Source organism: Haliaeetus albicilla, chromosome 12 (genome assembly GCF_947461875.1).
Source record: "Haliaeetus albicilla chromosome 12, bHalAlb1.1, whole genome shotgun sequence".
Classification (NCBI taxonomy): domain Eukaryota; kingdom Metazoa; phylum Chordata; class Aves; order Accipitriformes; family Accipitridae; genus Haliaeetus; species Haliaeetus albicilla.
In genome coordinates, this window is record NC_091494.1 from 36,796,975 (window position 1) to 36,803,664 (window position 6,690).

Consider the following 6,690-nt stretch of genomic DNA (forward strand, 5'->3'; position numbering starts at 1 on the left):
ATCCAAAAAGTGCTCACCAGATTTAGCACTAATTAGGTGCTTTGCTGGCAGCCTTTGTGCAGAGATGTAAATGTGAGAGGAACACAGATGTTAAAATATCCATCTATCCTTGGAGTTTGCTCCTTTTCTGGCTGTCTTGTACTTTGTCACTTACGTCTGTGCGCTGTGAAGGCTAAAGAATGTGGCCCTTTGCAAAAATCACTGTGCTGAAAGGCAAACATCCAGTATTTTTATGAAGCCTTGAGAACAGCTAGTGCTATCAGGTCAATCACTTGCAGGTGAGGCATTTTTGATGGAGTGAAGCCACAGGTGTGGATGATTTCTGCAAGCTCTGTTGAAGAGACTGTTATGCAGAACAACTTTGTGAAAAGGAGCCAAGTCAACGTATCCCTCCCCAAGCTTGTTTGTAATCCAGCTGCCATGTACGAACACCTTCTACCGATGGAACCTGCTGTTAGCAAATACCTGGGAGCGTTGAAATCCATCTTTGGGGTTCAATGACAGACCCATACACAGGTAAATCTCTAGTTCTCCTTGACCCTCATAAATCTTCATAGGAGATGTGGCCCAGCTCCCTGATCATCTTCGTGGCCCTCCTCTGGACCCACTCCAACAGGTCTGTGTCCTTATGTTGGGACCCCCAGAGCCGAACGCAGGACTCCGGGGGGGGTCTCATGAGAGCAGAGTAGAGGGGGAGAATCCTTCCCTCGACCCGCTGGTCACGCTGCTTTTGATGCAGCCCAGAGTGCGGTCGGCTTTCTGGGCTGCGGACGCCAAGCCTGTGATTCAGAATGGGATTTAGGTGTTGGCGTGTTGGTGATTTGACTTTGTCGTGTATGTATGATGTTCTGTTGGCTTAGTAAATTTTTTGAAAGCAAGCTATTTTTGTGAATATTAAAACTCTGCTGACTATTTGGGTGGCTGAATGAAAATCTTAAGAGTTCAAACCTCTCTGTCTCTCTCTACATTTTCTCTGACTGCTAAATGATTTTTATTGTATTTCTTTTCATGTGATAACCTTGTCGCAGACTGAAATGAATTTATCCCTCACTTTCTTTCCTCAGACAGAAGCTGATGAGGTCTCACTTCTCCAAATAGGCTTCATTTACAGTTGCAGAAACCACTGAAAATTGAGGCTGCTTTCCTTCCCCTATTTGCAGTTCCAGAGACTAAATAGTATGCAGTGGTATGGGGAACACAACCCAGAGCTTTTCATATAAAAGTCCCTACTTTCAGAGGTGGGGAGAAGTCCTTTGTCTGTCAATGGAACAACTGCAGTGAAAAGAAATGGCTTTTCATTTTCTTTGATCCAATAATCTACCAGAGGTACAGTCGCAGGCAGTACCCTTGCACCGCTTGTATTGCAGTTCAGCATTGCACCAGCTACTTCTAACCTGCATGGAGCTGGAGCTAATAATACAGAATGGGGAAAAAGCACATTTCCTGTTACCGTAGGGCATATATCCTACTTTATATAGCTCTTTTAGAAATATTTAAAGTGAAGAACTCGATGAGTTTTAATCAGCTAGTTCTTGGCATAATACGGACTTACTCTTTTCTTCAGTGGGTTCTGTGGCTGTGATTGTGTATCCATGTGTTTCTCTGCTGCTATTTGGAAAGAGTCATATTTTTACAGGAACATAACCCATTTTCCCTTTATTGTAATTGTTTTGGAATAAGAAGTAATCATCCAGGACTGAACAACTTGCTCTACCAAACGTTCTGTTCTCAATTCTAGTAAATTGCTTTGAGAATTGAACAAAGCTCTGCTCAATCATGCAAGATATCCATTCCGAAGAACACCGGGAAAGTAAACCTACTTTAGCCCATTGCAATAATCTTTTTTTACTTCTTAAAGATAAAACTGTAAGAGCGTGATTCCAAACGCACGGAACTTACAAATCTTCATTCATTGAATAAAGAAATTAGTTTGATAAAATAATTTCATGTTCCTCACCTAAATCCCTGGACCTGGCAAGTGTTTAACTTCTAATTTATTACTAATAGAGCAATACTATTTTGATAGAACCTTCCATCTGTGGATGTCGGTGTTTTGCAGTTATGAATGAAGTTATCAAGCTCTTTGGGACTTGCGCACGGCTGGCAAGTGGCAGCACGGCATGCTCTTACCTCCTTGAGGAGCTCTTCGTGCCCCTGGGTTCCAGCTTGCCTTTCTTAAATGCAGCCAGTCTTTGTCTATGCTGGAGTAAAAAAGGGCTGTCTGTGGTGTTGCTGCTCTTGTGTTCAATTGATCCTTTATGTTTGTTTGAGCCTGTGCTTTTTCTTTTAGGATGCCCATAACTTCAAAGTTTTGCTAGTATTTCAGTGTGTAATATTAAACCAATGCTGAGCATTTGGTCATCGACTGTTGTGCTATCTGGTGGATAAGTGATTCACCACTTCAAACCTGGGTGTTGGATATTACTGCAGGTTTTTTGTTTGTGTCTTGATTGGTATTTATCGCTGAGATACAAGCTCTAGGAAGTCTCTCTCTCTCAAACTTAACACAGAGAAGCCACAGGTTGAATTAAGAATTTTGATAGACTGGTATCCTTAGTAGGTCAGGTATACACTTGGTGAGCAAAAAATAGTAACACATCAGTGTATTAAAGAATTCTTCTGCTGGAGTATAGTAGTTAAATTCAGCAAAGCTCAGTGTGGCACCTGTTGGGGAAAAAGCTGAAGGACTCCAAAGGAACAAAATACAAAAGTGGTCTCGTTTTGGCAACCCACATAACTGTACCAGAAGATTATTTTTTTTTTTTACTAGTCATACTGCATTCCATCTCCCACATGTGTATTTGCACCTCATTACATATCTGGTTGCTTCTTTTGCACACATAATGAAGCTGAAATTTAGAGAAATTGGGTGCTTTACCTTGTCCCAGTTAACCTGATAGCATTAACTAGTATTAAAAAAAAAAAAAAAAAAAATCTGTCATGAGGGAGTTTTGGGTTGAACTTTGATGCTTTGCAGTGGTGGGCAGGACATAGGGACCATATGTAAATAGGAAATGTTTGTATCCCCATCTGTGTGAAGAGCTTTATGATGAATGTTCAGTGAATATCGATGAATAATGGGGTGAACATCTGTACGCTCAGGGTTCAGCTTCCTAAATCCAGTGTCCAAAGTCTTCTTGGCCTTGACTGAGTTCAGAAGAGTGATGGGGCATCTGGCCATGGAAATATTGTCAGTCTTCTAACTCCGCAGCTTGCCTGTGGTGCAGACTTATGGCATAAGGATAGGAAATAGTAACCGCAGGTTGGTGCCTGGGGCTCCTCGCCTCGCAGAGCGCGGTGGGGATGGTGCGTATCGCAGTAGTACAGGGCAGGAGTAACTCGCCTGTGCGTTTTATTGGCAAGATGTCTGCAGATACTATCTGTATCCCCTGTGCTCCAGGCTGAACCTCACAGCAAACCGCTGTCTAGATAGCATCTTGTTTGCTGGTTTTTTTGCTATTAGTGCTAAGTAGGTATTTGTATGGATGGGAGAAGATCCCCTGTGATCTTTCTTCTTTCTCGTGTGCTAGCACATTACCTGTAAGATTGGGATCTCAATCTTTCAACTTTCTCCCCTCCGCACCCCCCCCATCATTTGTTGGTTTTATTTGTTGTTTTGTGTCATAGCTGGTTAAATCTGAAATTAAGCGTATGGGCTTCAGTGCCGTATCATATTCTTGTACTGATGCACAGTGTAGCCACTGGCACATACATGCTCCCGTCTTCACAGGGAAAGAAAAAGGTAATCAAAGTTTTTATGGGAATAAGAAAAGTGACATTGGAGGTAGTTATTGTTCACAGAAATGCTGCCTTTTCCAGAAGAATTGTGTGAAGGTTTCTTATACTTTGTCATTTCCATTTGTATGGAAGATAGGTAGTGGCTGCTTGAAAGAAACCATCCACCTCGAGTAAATAATATTTTATAGGCTTCTATAGACTTTCTTTGCTTTTTATTTGAAAGATTATAAAATAGTAAATAAGACAGGAACAAAAAGTTAGAGCTTTGAAATCACTGGGGTGTAACAAGCTAATAATGATAGAGCCTTTGAAAAGGGCAGCACACCTGGGAAACCATTGGCATTTTCAGGACCAGTGTAAATACAGGTTAGTAAAACAACTAAATAATGTCATTAATTTTATCACTACAAGTGTCTTCAAACACTGGGCAGAGTGCTGCTATGTCTTCAGTCTACTTTGTCTCCATGAGGCTTCTGTTTTGAAATAGCAGCATCTTTCGTTAGTAGAAGCTGTTTGTTTGTGGTTTGTTCTTTCAGTCTCTACTGAAGCAAAACTCCCACTGAAAATCCTTACACCAGCCTTTTGATTTTTATCTATGTCATTCAAAACTAAGTCTGGTTTTTATAATGTTCTATATAAGCCCTTTGAAGATGGGTAAAAATGCATTTCGTAAAATCTAATTAAGGGTTTGTGCTTCTAAATAAGTCTTGCAAATAAAAGCTAGTTAATGCCTGAAACACCATATCAAATGCAATCTGACTTGAAGTTTTAGAAAGGTGTTTTCACACACTTAGAATTAGGGCTAAAATAGGGCTAATTATTCTCTTTATACACAGTTTATACATATAGTCCACTCTAATATTGCGAACAACTAAAAAAAATAATAATAGTGCTTAGAAAAGGGGAGGCAGATTTTATTAATTCAGCAAAAGCAATATCCACCCAGAAGAGAATCCCAGAGTCGGTCTATGTATGCTCATGATGCTTCCCAGTGCTTTATCGGGCTTATGCATATATGGTATCAAACACATCTGCACAGGTAATTCCCTCTTCTTGTATTGACCCCTGGGTATCCACATACAGGCAGCTGCTGCTGCCAGAGCAAATCCTGTAACCTGGTTTTGGGGCTATGTGGGTCCAGAAGAGACGGTGCTCTGGAGCAGGCGGGTTGTCCTGGCAGGTTGCAAATGGCTTGTAGCCTGTTGGACAGCTTGGAGACTTTGGATTGTGCATGCTCTATGAGCTCCATGTTCTCCGAAGGACATGCTTTTTCAAAGCTTTTAATTTTGTGTTACAGTGACTCGCCTTGCTGAACGTCCAATAGCTGATAGAGGTAGGTGCTGGGGTCAGTCTTATTTTGTGAGCTAGGATTCAGAGCTTATTTGGCAGTCTCAAAATCAACGTGGCTGAACAAGTAAAATCTGAAGATTTTCCATAATCTGTATGTACTAATAATGTTAACATGTATAAATTGGAAGCTGTAAATGAAGTGTATCAATTTCCTTTTGGATAATGGAAAAATAGATCATAAAAATAAACAGGTGAACAATATTCTAATGCTTTCAATTTATACTTGTTTCTTGTGATTAAATTTAATTGCTCTAAATATCATCTGTCTAGAAAATTGATTGATCAATCATTACATATTTGTTACTGTTGCAGACTTCTGCTTCATATACCTATACCCATTTTATGCTCACTTACGTACAATACCTTACTGCCTTGGAAGAGTCTTTCAGTATTGCATCTTTATGGGATGGTAACTCGCTAATGAAAGAAGTTCTCTAATCTTTGCTGTTGAGCAGTTCCCCTCCTTTTCAGGTGGAGAGAGAGTAGAATAGTGCCATTCCACACTAGTATCCATAGGTACTTCCAGAAAGGGATACCACGAATGTAATTTATTTGACTGCACCAATAGTACTGCCTTCAGTACTATTATGGTGGGTGGTAAGAGAGTGGAGAGTGAAGAGCAGGTGTTTAAACTATTAAAAAAGAATAAATCATTACGCTATAGAGTCAGTAAGACTACAGTGCATAATCTGTCTAGGTTCTGGCTAAGGTCAGGGAAAAGCGATTACCCAGCAATATCTATGTATTAACGTCAGGAATTTGGGCAAGGAAATCAAACCAGAGGGGGTAATGTACATAAAGGATTGCAGGGAACCTCTGGCATCATGAGATCCAGGTACACTAGTGCTGTCCTGGGCACCCTGTAAAATCCTCTCGGAAGATTAAGTAAAGAAAAGGAAACATGATATCCAAACAGAAGGACAATGATGGTGCAAAAAAAGAAGCATTTATCCATGCCACTGTTTATAGACAAATTTATGATGAACAAAAGACAGACATTTGTAATAGTTGATGCAATGAAGTTTTGAAACAACCTTCCTGTTGGACTTGTGGAAGGAAGAAATCTTCACTGGTTTTAAGATAGAGCTTGGTGGTTTTATAAAAGGGATAATTATGCTATGGTTTCCTGTCACAGGAGGGGTTACAATAGGAATACAAAGGCTGATCTGGAGCAGTGGAAGAAAAAAAAAAAGTAAAAGAAAATAAATTTGAAGTGTCATTTCTTAACTTGATTTTTATGCAGTGCTATATTTTCTCATTTAAAGTCTCTTCAAAGTTTGAATTGCTCATAGTTATGCACATAATTGACTAAGGCTTTCTAGTGTCTAAAGAGGCACCTATTCAGCACAGTTTCTGGATTATTGTCTCTTCAGACAAAAATCTGCAGGAAAAAAAATTGCACTTTATGATGAAATATTCTGAAGCTGGTGATAGAGCAGGACTACATTATATTTCTGTAACACTTTGCATTCAGCATTTCTGAGCTTGCCAAATTGAAGCAGAGAGAAGTTAGGGAGGCTTGTTTAAAGTAATTCTATCGCAGGCAGAAGTAGAACTAGGAACTGTAAATCCCTATTTCTTCTGTTTATGTGGAGTAATCTT